At 38.7% G+C, this 15,755-nt stretch overlaps 1 protein-coding gene across 4 annotated transcripts in view; it reads right to left on the bottom strand.

Moving 5' to 3' along the window:
- Positions 1-9,231, bottom strand: part of gdpd5b (glycerophosphodiester phosphodiesterase domain containing 5b) — a 38,579-nt gene extending 29,348 nt beyond the window's left edge. For all 4 annotated transcript variants that reach the window (XR_311400.1, XR_311401.1, XM_005720682.1 and 1 more), the window contains exon 1: positions 8,823-9,231. The gene's annotated coding sequence lies outside the window, so the exon portion shown is untranslated. The remainder of the gene's footprint in view (positions 1-8,822) is intronic.
- Between the last annotated feature and the right edge of the window lie 6,524 nt (positions 9,232-15,755).

Raw genomic sequence — 15,755 nt, 5'->3', positions numbered from 1 at the left:
AAAAAAAAAAAAAAACCAAAACAAGATAACTAGTGAGGATGGACCTGCTGAGAATGCAGAGAAAATGCTCACTCAAACTTTTCAGTAGATGACCCAAGGGTTACATACATAATGAAACAAGAGGAGGTCCAGGAAGTTCTGACAATACAAAATCTGCAGCTGCATGTCATGTTCCAATACTCTGACATGCTTATTGAGATGTGCAATAGATACCTAGTAACTGAGCTCCATGGAGACCTTGCTAATGGGTGATAAAGCCTATTATAAGGAGCAAAGGGAGAGCACTGACATCAAAGCTGTTAAAGCCAGTTCATTCTAGAGGTCTTGCATTTAGGCCACAGAAGATCAATTGCACTTCAAACAACATTTCTGACACCCTCCTTTTCTTGTGTTTAATATAAACAAATCATTGTTGCTGCTTACTGTTAAGAAAACCCCATGACTTCCTGTGCACTTTAATGACAGACCTGCATCACAAGATTCCAGTGTTTACCACATCTGATTCACAGGTTAACAGTGCAATGTTGTTCACATTTATATTTATTAATAATACAAATAATGATTAAAGTAGAAACAATATAACAAAGCCAAATAGTTCCCTGCATTACAATGCATTGAAACCTCTGCAAGTCTTAAATTGCCTAATGTAAAGATCAGCCAGGTTATGTGACATCTGAAAAGACGCGCACGCATGTCAAATTCCTATTACCGTGAGAAAGAGGCTGGTGAGTTTCCTGGGAAACCAAAAATCTGGAGACATGTTAGAACAGGCCAGTTGACTGACTGTTTAATTTCTGTGTTTATGTAAACCAACTGTTCAGGTGACGCAAGGGGAAAATAACTCCAACCAACAGATTCTGGTACATTGTGATTAATGTATAAAGATACTAATTGAGACTACACAACATGCATTAGTAAGACAATAACAGCAGTTGGCTAAGAACAACAGTTACACTTTAGTAATGATTTACAAGTACTTTTCATCCTTAGCACTCCTTAAGATAAAAACGTGTGTGTAGTGTGACAGAAGGCTGGTGAATGTATTTACTTGGTATCATTTAGTAATTGTGGGCAAACATACTAAAATCATAAAAAATAAAAATAAAAAAGGAAGCAGATCTCATTTCAGCTGGGACACAAAAGGTCATTTGAAGTCAGCATGGTGACCTCAAGCCTATTCCTTCATGTATTCATGAGAATTAATGCAGTTTCACCTATAAGCAAAGGCCTATGGCTGTTGCATATTCAGTAACATGCTTCAGTGTTCACGCTCCCCTAGTGCTCTCAAGCTTATATCAAGATGAAGAAACAAAAAACAAAAGCAAAGCTGCATATTCAACACATGAGTAGAGAGTCGCTGACGCCAGAACGTTCTGGCCTGAGAAAAGAGGAAAACAGCACAAACAAAGCTCAAATAAAAGGCTCTTTGAGGTTTTTCCTGCTCATGACCAACATTTTGAACAAGTCATAATTTGCCCCATAACGTACCCCAATTTTGAAACAGACAGAATTATTAAATTAGGTGAATAGAATTAGGAGGACTTTGGAAAATGCATTATAATCGTATAGCAGTTAAACAGGACATGTTAAACAGCACGACAGTCTGAGAGTTTGTTGTCAAGGTGAAAGCAAAAATTAATGCGCTGACCAGAGATACTGTCAGTAACATTTGGTGATTAGTAATAATGATATGCAATGTGAAGTTGCAGGCGCTTCGGTACACTTATTGCCCTTCACACGCATATGAACTTAAGTCTCTTTTCTTAATCCATAGGGTTTAATATGGTGTGGGCCTACACTTTGCAACTATAACATCTGCAACTCTTCTTATGACTTGCTGTTGTTCCCAGTTCCTTCCATTTTGTTATGCCACCAACAGTCGACTGAGTAGAGGGAAAATTTCACAACTGGACTTGTGGTGGCCTCCTATCACAGCATCATGCTGGAATTCACTGAGCTCCTGTGAGTGACATATTCCTTCGTGATTGGACGCGATTGGAATGAATGGCCAATGATTATTTTTCCACTGTTGTCCAACTGAGTTTAACAGATGAAGACAACACAGCATTTTTCTGCAATAAAGCCTGAGATTTAAAAGACCAGCTCCAGAGCTGAGCTAATTCGGAGTATTACTTTGGCTGAAAGTCAGATAGAGGACGTATTGAAAGAAGGGATGTATTTCAATCATTTCAGCAGCAAATAGAAGAATTAGTAGAGCCAGTGGGGGGTGGGGTGCAAAAACATTCAGACAATGCAGTGCTCTTCAAACTGACAGCTCATCAATCTGCAAAAATATAGGTCAGTAATAATCAGATGAAAAATAATTGATTTAATCACAGTCCATCAGTGTCTCTTAATTAGAACACTGAAAGCGGAAAGAGGAAGCGACATTATTGTCATTACATTATTTGAGCAAAACAAGGGAGCACAAGCACAGAGAAAAATCTCCACACTCAATTCAGGGCGGGCAAAACAAGGTGTTAAGTGGGTCAAGTGATGCATCAGTAAACGGGTCAAGTAACGTTCCATTTTTTAAAAAAAAAATTATTTTTTTTTTTAAAACGTAGGTAAGAATAAGGAGTGGGCTTCAGCTGCAGTATGAAGCGTTCTACATGGCCTAAAGGTGACCTAATAGTAGAATATATATGGAAAGCACGCCACCTAAACACCTGTTTTTATCCACACTTTGAAAAGAAACATCTCAGTCAACCTTGTAGGATTTGAACTCCTTCCTGTTGTGATGTGACAGTACCGTCCTCTCATCTGCCTTGCAACTGGTTAGGCAGCTGATTGTTTGTGGGTTTGGATAATTACCACATTAAAATAAAGATCACACCGACTCCTGTCTGCTTAATGTATACATGCACTGTGCTTTCGCATCAACCTTAGGACAGCATGTGATTTCAGATGTTTCGAGGATGAGGAGGAGCATCCAGAATAGGAGGTCAATACCACAGAACAGTGTCAAGCTCTGAAGAGCTATGAGGATGGAGTTTTATGACTGTGTCCAGGATACGCACACAAAAATTCACAAGAAGTCCAAACTTCAAAGTTAAATATCGTGGTTTCATGTGGCAAATGGAAAAGTGCTGAAATGCTTTTAACAACTATCAAGTAGACGTACCATCTATCACATTCCCCATCTCAGTTTAACATATTAGCATGCTAACATTTACCAATAAGTAAAAAACAAAGCATGACTCAGTGTAATGCTAACATAATGATGGTATGCTAAATGAGTCAGAGAATAGCTAAAGTGACTATATTGCATCTTGGGGAGAACGAGAACATGCAAGCTAGACTAAAGTGGCTTTACACTTGAAGAAAAGTGTCAGCATTTTGGTGGCTCAAAAAGACAACAAGAAAAGAACAAGTAGGTAAAAACATCTCTACAAAAACACAGCTTGTGCGTTTTAAAAAAGGAAAGAAAGCAGCAACAAAATTGCAGAACTACAAAGGATGCTTTGGGAAAGTCAAAGGAAAAGAACAAGAGCGTGTTGTTTCTTTTGTCAAAGTTTGCTTGCAGTGTATGACATCTGGATCCCATCTTATATGAAGCAGAGTGACTTATAAGCAGCTTTACAGTCTCACTTTCATCTGGATTTAATCAAAGCTTCGATATTGAATGAAAGCCAGGCTTTAAGGTTCTGTGCCCAGCATGTAGAAGCTTCCATTAAATAGAATGTTTCAGCTTTCAAAGATAACATTAATTCATTAAAATGACCCGTGAGCCTAGTAATGAAAAAGGAAAATATATAAAGTTATCCTTGAATAACTCTCCTCTAATGCCTAGTGATAAGGTAATAGTCCATTTACTGCATCTGCGAAATGTACTGTGAGAAAGGAGCCAAAGGCAACAGACATCCAGTTGTGACGAGCACTTTTCAGCCTGGGAATATTTCTTTTATGCTTTCTTTTTTTCTTAACAATTTATAATATTATTCAGCTTGCAGTATCACCACTTTAAAGGTTTCAGAACTGATACCGTGACCTGGAACATAAACAGCTAACAAGGATGTCCATGCCATGCCGAGATAATACTCTTGTTTGGTGGTACAGACCACACAATTAGCTTAGTTCACTCAGACCTCTTCAGTCACTTTGTTTTTCCACAGGGAAGCAGGAAAAGAAAAAAAAAAAAAAGTAGTTGGACTACAATGTGGTATCAAGGTGCCATCTGTAAGTCTGCACGGGGCCCTTCTCCACCATCTGTGTGTTGACATCACACCCGTCTCTGTCCTCCACTGTGACTGCCATCTGAAGCTGAGAGGCAGGAACAAGCAAGCCAATGCCGCCATGGTGGTGAACATTTAGCTGCTTTAATTTGGGATGATTAAACATAGGTGACATAACTACTTTGCAACAAGAAATAAATGGAAAACACTACTGAACTGAGTTTTCAGCCAATAAGATTAGATGATAATTTTAGATTAGATGATAACCTGAGGCACTAAAGATATGAAAAGAAATGTACATTTTGTTTTTGCTTGCACATGACAAAACAGACAAGAAACTACAATTGCCTTTTTCAAGGGGAACATTCAGCTCTGATAAAATAACGTGCCGTTTTGGGCTTTGAACAGAGTTCAAGTTGTAAACTAGGAAAGACGGTGCACCAAAGCCCCCAGTCTTCCTCTGGGAGTTAAGGCCAGGATAAAATTCACTTGATGAGTAGTTCTCGTCTTAATTTCTCGTCTGTTGGGAATTGGAGGATGCAAACACAGTTAGTCCCATCAAGAAGTTGGAGAATTCACAGAAAGCCGTTATTGAGACCTACACAGATCCTTCCATACTTGTGTATGTTCAAAGCTTAACGATGGTGAGAAATTTTCTCCGGAAATAAGATGACACGTAGGAAAGCAGCAGTTTTCTGAATTTTCTGGCGGGCCCTTTAGCAGCCTCTTATTTAACCAGACTTCATCAAAAGCTATAGTTAATGAAGTGGCTTCATGACATGTCCATGTAACAACAGGATGTTGCTACTTGCATTCCAAATATCAATGCTTGATTTGACTTTTCTGCAAATGCAAATCTGCTAAATAGGTAATCTGACTATGTCACCATCCAGAGCTGGTACAAACCATGTTCATGTCTAAATATAAGGGAAACAACTACTTGTTTAAAAAAATAAATTTTTATTACCAGTCAACTACAGTTCCATAGCAAGCTACAACAGGCAAAAACCTCAAACTTCCAACCCAGCACAGATTCAAAACTCTTCAGCACAAATTCCACCCTTGGGTTTGCCAACATCTGCTCCATTACAGACAGCAAGTCTGTTCAACAATTGGGGAAAAACACCCAGAAATTTGAGGAAAAATTGGTTGCAATATGAAGTGCTATGGAAATTATAGTCTTCTGGATGTATCATCACATACAGCTTTGTACAAACAGTGTTTCATTTTCCCCCCAAATCTAAATCCTAATCCAACTTAGTTATCTATTACATTTGCATTAAACATTTGCTATAGCTTCAGTGAGTAAACAAATGAATGACAACATTTTTCCGTATGGGTACTATGAGTTCAGAGCATACACTTTGATATGTGGTTTCCTTCTAGCTTTACAGCACCAATGACATTTTCCTTTCTTCTCTCATATATGGAGCTTTCAGATAATACATCCTACATATCAGCTATTGATGATATTTGGCATATTTTCTGACAGGGAAATATAACCAACATTACACTCAAACAGACAAAGTGTTTAGCTTTTCACTGCAACTTTACACAGAGCAGAGCTCCAACACATAAAGCTTCTTTTAAAAGCTCTAAATATTTCTAACTAACTGTGTGTGTGTGTGTGTGTGTGTACACACAAGAAAAGGGTAAACAAGTGAATCACTGCAATGAACACTTCACTGTTCTTAGACCCAGTATGTCACCAGTTCTTCTGAACCGATTACCTTCAGTTGTAAAGTAGACCATTTTATCTTTCATTGTAAAAGTAAGGCACTGGATTAAAATTAGACCCTGTGTATAAAAACCAGGAAATAGTAAGAATATTTGCTGTCATATATAAATATGTAATTTATGTTGGAAAAATGAGAAAGGAAAAATCATCATTTGGATATATTAAAATGAATTATTTAGTTCATCGTCTCATTTCCAAAGCACATTAAAGATGGATAAAATGTTTTCCCCTTATTGGAATGTTATAAAGAATATTATGTCCTTTGTATGAGAAACTGGAAATAAAATATCAGTCCACGACCAGCAAAAATGTTGTTTCTACAGGCCTTTACATCTGCTGTTAGAGATCGGACATTCAAATAATTTAGGTACAAGTCTAACAACTATATAAGACAAACTGTTGCACAGTTGATGATCTGTGCACATTTTTCACATATCACAGAGTGCAAGTTCAGGAAGTACAAGCAACATTTCCCAACATGCCACCCTGCCAACAACTTTTCAGAACTGGCATCCATTGTTAATCAGTCACCTGAAGCATCAAACAATTGAATAAATATTTGCAGTTAAAATTCAGTTCATAAGGAAAATGTATACTACATAAATAAAACTAGACTCTGGTTCACAAGACAGAACAATGACAAGCAACTGACAGCAACATGGTGACCACAGACATTGATGAAGGAGGCAGAGGGGGGAAAAAATAAAAAATATTTTACAGCTTCAGAAAAAATATTTTGGTTTTGGTTTTATTTTTTGTGCTGCAAAATTAGATTTTCCTCCATATAACACTCAAACCTGCCATAAGACAGATTCAGACTGCTAGAAATCCACAACTGAATGGGATCCGGTTGGCAATTGCCTCTCATCAGGCAACCTGTGCAATTGCCTTCTCAACAGGACTATCTGTGAGGAACACTATTGATCTCTGGGCAACCATTTAGTCAAAACAAGTAGCAATGGTTGAGATCATCCCAAGGTGGTATTGCATGAGATATTCATAGTATTCCTAAAGAATTTAAATATATTTAATAAAACATAAATATCTGGATTGATACAATGTCACAATAAGCTGCTGTATTGATTTTTCCCCCACCCCAACCAGTGGCCAACCATCAAGCTGTTTCCACATCAAAACCAGTCGCTCATTGCAGACAGCTATGGAGCTGATTGCTGGTGTCTTGCAGACATTTAAGGTTCTGGTTGCCTAGGTGATCAACTGATACAACTACTACCAAGTCATATGTCTACCAGCAGTATCCTGGGTTCTCATTAGTAGTCAATTTAATTGTTCACCTGGAAGTTAAAGAAAGAGCTTTCTTGAGTCCCACCCACTTCCCTTGACCAGTGGTCATTTCGCTAAAAGTCGGCAAATATGGCTTCCTTTGATCTCGGGTCAACACGTCATATCAAATGGCTTCCAGTGTGAATCAAAGTGAATCACTCCCTTTTTGCACACAGCTCATAGTGAAACTTTTATAATCTGTCCAACTGTAACTAAATGCAGCGAATATGTGCATCTACTGTGGAGGGGCTGATTTAACAGTCACATTGACTGGGCCCTGATGCACTTAGGTACTGAAAGACACACGTTTGATTTAAGGACTTCAAGCATTCTCTGATTTTTTTTTTTTTTTTTTACTTATAAATTTATTTTTGTAAGTAAAAAAGAAGAAAAACAACCTGGGAATTATGTGAAATTTCACGTCCCTATTAAGAAGTATATCTTTCCCCGCCCAGACAAACCTGAGACAGTCAGCTGAGAGGCATTTGATAAACTTTAAACATAAAAAAAGAAAGAAAAAAAAAAACAGCTCTGCCCTTTTATACTTAAAAATTTCAAAAGAAACAACAGTACAGGTTATTGTATTGATGTCTAAATTTTTACACATAGCTTTAAAATCCTTTTGCTCAGTTGAAAGAGGAGCAATAACTTTGCCTCAAGGTAATAGAGAAATAAATAAAAATAATGTTCTGGCTGCCATCAAAAAAGGAGCTCCCTTACACTGTGCCATCCTATAGAGGTTCAAAAATACAGGATCAGCATACTCCACTCCAAAGACAGTTAATCCATAAGAGACCAAAAAGCTTGCATAGTCACTTTGAAAGTCTTTACTCAGTCTCAGTCATTGATTTTACTGAAACTCCGTCCAAGCAAGCTCCAAGTCCTTCAAAAGTAATAGGTAGCCTGTGAGACATAAATAAATACCATCTGTTAACACTTTCTGAACAGAAAGTGTTAGTTTGTTTTGTTTTTTACTAAAGTGTAATTAGTAGCAGATGGGGAAGTGTTAAAGCTGCCACGAAGGTTATTAACAGTTGACCAAATGGATGCTGTCCAATGGACAAAGTCTGAAGATGAATAAACTTCCTCCGATAAAGTGCTTCATAAAACAAATCTAGAGGGTAATCTTGTATTCTTGTAGTACACCAGGGAAATCCAAACAGCAATCATCCTCTCCAAACAGAAAAAAAAATAATAGTGCCATGAATTATGCAAGTGGTAACCTAAGAGCAGTCCACAACACATCAGCAAATGCACATTGGGCATATGGATGGAGGACCCCGTGTTCAGCTTCCTTAGTTCCACTTGCATTATGAACCTTACTGTCCAATAGATAATGAAGAGAGTGCAGCTGATGTATGATTCGAGCCCCTCCAATGGGAAAACATCACCATGGGCGTATCCACCAATATGCCGTAAGTGATGCGTAAATGCACATGGTCATAGCTAATGGACTGCATGTACTTCTAACCTGTGCATGTGAAAAAGGACAGTTGACTTGCCTCATATTTAACCGCCGACACGTTACGGGACTGATGGCTAGTGGTCAAGAGTCTCGGGAACATATTTTAATGAGGTGTGTAACTGCAAATAAACTAAAACAGGTTAAAGATAGATACACTCACCTTTCTGGGTGCCTTTATTTGTTTTCAGCTGGCTCGAAGGTTCCGTGTAAAAAGTTTCTTTTCCTTTGAAAAAGAAAAAAAAAGCCCCCGACTCAACAGTCAAACGGGGACACCCCGTGCCAGCGGTAACGGATGAGGAGCCGAAGTTTCACCAAGAAAACAAAGGAGAAAAATGCCGGCTGAGTGCGGACGCTGTGACCGGGGTATGTCCTAGCTAAAATAACTCCTGTCTCCTTTAGCTTTGAACCGCTCCGTCCGGGTTTTTCTTTCCCCCTCTCTTCTCTGTTAACTCAGCCTCCCCTGCGTGAATACGGATACTTACACCGACAAAGTAATTCAATGTACTGACTAGTGGGAGGAGTGAGTGTCGGTCCTTTTATCTCCAGCCCTCTGTTACAGTGAGGAGGCGTCACCGGGCTGACTTTACTCCCGGCCTGCGCGTTCATGACACATCAAAAAGACAGCCCCAAACCCTCCAGTTTGTTTGAATTAACCAAAAAGAAAAAAAAGTGACCAGTTTTCTGCTAAATTTGGACACATCATGCCGCCGAAATAAATTTCTTTCAGCACTAACACCTCTGACGTCAAACGGTACCCTCATTACCATCAGCTGAGATGTCAACCGAAAATTCGAGGCGACACGAATGCATCAGTACTCAAATACAGTAGTTTATAAACCAAAGAGCACTGGCTTAATCTGTTATCTTAACTGCATAACTAATTCACCAAGCTGACATTAAGAAATCTTGATCAAAAGCTGACCTTTGTTTGACAAGTGCAACAAAAGCCATCTGAGCTTGAAATTATTTTTTATCTGCTTTATACGTGACATCATAACTGCCTTAGCATATATTTTAAATGTTTTGTTTTTGCTGTCACTGATTAAGGTACAATGTCTTTCCATTTAGCCAAATTCCATTTTAAACATAATTTCTTGATGTCCATATTTTCTGTGATTCTCTTTACCAAGTGAATAGCTAAAGCTCTGTTTTATAGGACTTTTAAAACCAATACCGATGCCAATATTTTGTCATTTAAAATTCGATATTCCGATATATCAGCTGATACTTTTTTCTTTCAGCCATATGAAACATGAACACATTTCTCTCACGTTTATTATCTGTAGTTTGTTTGGGGGGGTTTTTTTTGTTGGTTTTTTTAATGTATTAGTTTATACTCTTCCTAACAGCTCAAATCAGCTGCTTGTTGTGTTTGTGGCTCTAAAGACATTAGCAGAGTGCCCTCTAGTGGGCAACTTATTCAGCATTAACACTTATAACATGATTGAATATCTCCCATGTCATCTTTACTTTTAATACTTTTATTTATCAGCCATAATAAATAGCAATCTTGACAGATCGACAAACAGCAAATATCGGCCCAAGAATAAATTGCTTGGGCTCTGGATCAGTGTACCTTCTTGCACCACTTGAAAGCATTATATATGATTACATTCTTTTAGAAAAATCACAATAATCCACCACTCATTTGTCTGTGCACTCAGCCTTTTTTTCAGTTCAGACTTGATATGCAGACACATGTCTATGACTCATCAAACGAAAGCGATTTATTGTTTTCTGTCAAACAAACACCATCTGCAGTTATAATCAGAGACAGCATGTAATGGCAGCAGTCCCTCATGATCGACCGCTGGACGCACTGTGAAATGTTTAGTACTCATGTGCAAAAATTGACCACATGTGGAGAAACCATGCAGAATTTCTCTGCACATAAAGCTTCTTGTGATAAAAGTAAAACTTATTCTCACGGTGATGATCTGGTTGTCTTAGAAAATGGAAGTTCACGAGTGGGAGAAATGACTCATCTGCAGATAGAGCATTTGAAATTTTCAAACGTTTTCAAGATGAGTTGCATTTAATTGCTTTGCCTGAACTTTGGGTGTTCCTTATGTCAAGAGATGTGGGAGTTGTGGTTAAACCAAATCAGGTTTATCACCAAGGAAACAGTCAGTGCCAGTGATTCTCAGCTAATGGAGATGAAGAGCTGAAGCTATCTTACATAAAACAGTAAAAAATAATGCAGTCTGCTTTCACAGAGAGATGATCAGCGGGAGCAGATGTAGTGTCACATGACAAAGAAAAGGTCAGGTGGGAGAACTCATGGGGTAAGGGTAGGTGTTGGTTGTCAAACAGCACATTAGTTTCCTGGCACAAGTAATTCAGATACATGTTGTCAGCCACCTCGGATACTCACATACATGGAGTCACCAGAGGCACACACACCTTGACATTATCTCTCTATGTGCCTCTGTGCGTGAGGATGCAAGAGATCCTATGACAAATCTCCATTTGATGTGGCTGGCCCGGGCTTCCCTGGTCCTCTCACCACAGGTTGGCATTAGTCAGCAGCTCCAGCTGCTGTGCATGCTTTTGAACTCCACCCATTTTAAAATGCCAGCCAGCATGCACAGACAGGAAGGGCAGGTTGGCTGGTGGGGGTCTCCCCTGCAGGTATTATTATGTAATATGGCAGAGCTTGTGACTGATGCTCACTAGAATGAGACAAAATTTGAAAAGAGCAGGAAAGATTTGAATATGGATGAATTGGTGAAATGCACAGACAGTCAAGACTGAGTGACTAAAAAGCCAACACTGCGGCTTTCTTCTGACTTTGTAGGTTTGCTGGAATTTCACAGCTGGGTATGATGTTTTCATAGTTCTCACATCAACTCAGAGAGGAGCTAGCATGGCAGCAACTCAGTACAATATCTTGTAGAGGAGCTGATGAAGTTATTGGACGGATTTAAGCGATTTCATCATATATTCAACCACAGTCCAAGAGGTGTAATTTTCTCCTGACGTTGGCAGCCAGCAGTCAGCTCTTGAAGGTTTATGCTTTTGGGAGGATTTTTCAGTTTCCCTTTGGTTTTGATATGTAAAAAATATTAGGACAGAAAGTGCTACTCCTTGACTATCAAACTCACAGCTTTGCATAATTATATGTTTCAGATCAAACAAATTTAAACCTGAGTAAATAGAAAAAGCTCTTACCTGTTTGCTGCCAACTTGTTTGACAAATTAAAGCAGGCTTAAAAAGCTCCAAAAGGAACACTTCATGAAATAGTCTAAAGAAAGTCAAGAACAGCTGAAAAACAAAGTCAGTGACATCAATCAATCGAGCTACAACGCAATTTCTAAGGTGTTGTGAACCAGGTGAGAGCTATTATAATTATTAATTAATTATACATGTAATTATTATAATGTGGAAAACTAAACCTTCTCATGAATGGCTGGTCTACAAAAATTTCCCCAAGAGTGCATTGATTACTCATCCAGGGGTTCACAAAAGAACTCAGAATATAATTTAAGGAACTGCAGGCTTCACTTGCCTTAGTTAACGTCCGACTTCATTATTCAGCAATGAGAAAGAGACTGAATAAAATTGGCATCCATGGGAAAGTTCAAAGCTCATCTCACATTTTCCAAAAAAACATCTTGATGGTTACCAAGACTTCTGGGAAAATATTCTGTGGACTGACGAGACAAAGGCTGAACGTTTTGGAAGCTTCGAGTCCTGTTACAGCTGCATAAAACGAACACAGCATTTCATAAAAAAGAACATCATACAAACAGTTAAATATGGTGGTGGTAGTGTAACGGTCTGAGGCTGCTTTGCTGCTTCAAGTCATGGATGACCTGATGTAATTAAAGGAACAATGAACTCTACTCCCTGTCAGAAAGCCCAAAAGGAGAATGTCGGGCCATCAGTTTAAAGTTTAAGCCCACTTGGGTTTTGCAGCAGGAGAATGATCCAAACCACAGCAGCAATTCCAGCTCAGAATGGCTTAAAAAAAGAAAAGACAAAATTAAGCTTTTGGCCTAATCAAAGTCCAGACTCAAATCAGGTTGAGATGCTGTGGCTTGACCTTAAACAGACTGTTCATGTTCAAAAACTGTCCAGTGCGATTGAATTAAAACAATTCTGCAAAGAGGAACAGGTCAAAATTCCTCTACAGTGATGTGAAAGGCTCATTGCCAAGGGTGCTCAAACTATTTATTTGGTTTTGGGGGGCAATTATTTTTCCCACACAGGACCAGGTTAGAATAGCTTTTTTTTCTCATTTAAAACATGCATTTTATATTCATTCAGGTTATCTTTGTTTAGAATGAAAATGGGTCTGATGATCTGAAACATGTAAGTGTGACCAATATGCAGAAAACAAAGAAATCAAGAAGCAGGCAAATAGTTTCCCACAACACTGTACACAAAGGGCCTTGAGGTGACTGTTGTTGTGATTTGGTGCTATATAAATAAAAGTGAGTCCAATAAAACTAAACTGAATTGAACTGAACTATATATAGCATGTGTACGCATGGTTATACATGATATGTAATGAATCAAAAATGAAAGAAAGTAAGGAAAATATTTTGTATATAGTGTATTTGATTCCAGGTCGAAGCACATTTTGCTGCTTAAAATGCAGAGAAGCATGCAGGTTGGATTCATAAAACAAAATAAATAATGCAAGACTAAATATTAAATGTAAGCAGGTACAGTTTAAAGCATGTAAATAATGCATGCAAGTTACTAACCCTAAACAAAATAAAAATAAAAGAATAGATTGAACGACAATTAATGTATGACACATCAAACCAGTTTTAAAGATAACAATGAAAAAGGGGTGGGGTTAAGTATAATAATAATACAAACAGAGACAAGTTATCTGTCTGCCATGGTCACAGAATACGGTCAGAACATTATGTGCAAAACATGGTTGTGTATATCAGGCACTGAAAGATTATATGAGAACAGAATATGATACTATGGAGTCCTTCATTCAGCCAGGTCAGCTTGACACAGAGAAAAGCAGAGAAAATAATTACTTAAGAGTAAGTTTTAGGCTTTTTAAATTAGTTTTATAAATGATTCAGATGATTTCATTACAAATTAAAACTAAAAAATTCACTAATAAACAAAGTCTGCAACACGCACCACAATCACTATCACATCTAAATAAGTTAATTATCAGACAAGAAGAGTAGTGTGGGGAAGCTCAAAATTAATTTGGGATAATATGCGGTAATTATGTAAATAAAGAACGGATTAAAAACAGAGCTCAGATTTTTTTAATGGCTTCACATTGGCAACAAATAACTAACGAAATAAATAAATAAATTAGGAAGACATTTTAATAATTAAATTACAGTAAAAATATGACAGTAAAAGTGTGTCCACAGCCTGGTGTTGTTCCGAAACGTGAGTGCCAGTGCTTTTGCAATCTCCAACATTTTTGGTTATATTGATAAATAGGCTTTAATAAAGATGAGGTATGAAGTTAAAAAAAACCTGTTTTGCAAGTATCTTTATGACCCTGCCTTATTGTATTGTACATAGGCTAAATGTTCATTCTGGCTCAAAACAACTTGATACCTTTCATGAGATACAAGTTTGAGATATGGTTGCGGTATGGCTGCTCTGCTCTGAGCATCACCCTGCGGTTCCCCCACTTCTCTGCACAGACATACCAAAAAAACTATGTTACCTTTGGCAGTTCTGGGTAAGAATATACCCATTTTCTTAAAGATATAATATATGAGATGATGGGGCTTTGATTTAACAGTTACATCATTTTAAAATGATCTAACAATAAAACCCCCGATGGTTTTATTGTTTTATTGTTAAGATCAGTAGCACTTCCAAAAACTGGCCCATGAATTAAAATGCATAAAAGAGGCAAAAGTTAAATATAACAACAACTACAGCTTTGGCAATTTATTTCTGAGGATGCTGCCAAAAACTGCAGTGGTGTGATGGTGTCATGTAGTAGGTTGTGTTTTGGCGCCATCTAGTGGTTGTTGATTCACATCACACATTTTATCTGTGGGTCTGATTAGCATTTGTTTCAAATTTGAAATGATTGCCAGTGGCTGGGCTGGCTGGGCCTTGGGTCCTGGTTGGTTTGTCGCCAGGGGTTGTTGGTTGTGGGTGCGTGCGCGGAGGCTAACAGAGATGGAAGATGAACTCATCCTGGGTGTCTGTTGTCTTATGTAGTGTGGGAGTTCACTGAATGTTGGGGTGGGTGTTTTTTCCTCTGCAATGGGGTCAGCTGGGCCACCCCAAGCTCTGTAGGGCTTGGCGGTGCTGCTTCTGTGGGCCCCATTCTGGATGGGCCCGGGCTCCCTCGCCTTGCTGGATTTCGGGGAACAGGGGTGCCTACCAGGGTCAGTGGCTGGCTCCAGGATGTGTGCATGAGAGTGGGAATGAATCTCTGTGTCTGTGTGTGCCTGTTTGTCTGTGTCTGTGCGTCAGGTTGGGTCTTAGACTGCACCTCTCTCAGTACATCTCAGCCCCCACACCCAGGTATGGAGGCCTAGCTCTCCCCACCACACTCCGTGCCAGTGGCTGATGCCCCCACCTGTCATTGTATTGGTGGTTCTCTGTGTCTGGGGATGGATGCCCAGGTATGTATTGCTCACTCTCAGTGGCTGCTTGGCAGGGCCTCACCCCCATGGCTTGGCCAGGTCCCTTCTGGGGTGTGGAGGGCCCTCAGTTCTCCTTGTGCTCTTGCGCTCTGGGGGGCCTCTAGATGTCTGGGGCCCAGATCTTCTTCATGCCTGCTTCATGTCTTGGGGGGAAGGGATATGGCTCTGTGCAAATCTTCTTTTAATGTCCGTAGTGCCAAAGTGCAATAACTTTATTACAATTCAGTACATTGCCTTTATTTTAAGAAAAAGATTTTTAAATAATTTAAAGTAATTTCTCCAGAAATAATTCAAACCTGAAAATAATCTCCTACTTTTATTACAGTAAAAAACAATAACACACAAAACAAAATGGTCATGTTTTAAGGGAGCATTCCATTTGTCCCACCAGGGGGCATACCGTATTCATGCTAGTAGTAGTAGTATTTATTTATTGTCATTGTCAAGAACAATGAAATTGCGTTTGGGGCTTCCATACAACCCAAAAAAA

This window comes from Pundamilia nyererei, unplaced genomic scaffold, assembly GCF_000239375.1.
Source record: "Pundamilia nyererei isolate P.nyererei 1_Seehausen unplaced genomic scaffold, PunNye1.0 scaffold00003, whole genome shotgun sequence".
In the NCBI taxonomy this organism is placed as follows: domain Eukaryota; kingdom Metazoa; phylum Chordata; class Actinopteri; order Cichliformes; family Cichlidae; genus Pundamilia; species Pundamilia nyererei.
This window is presented reverse-complemented; position numbering and strand designations above follow the sequence as displayed.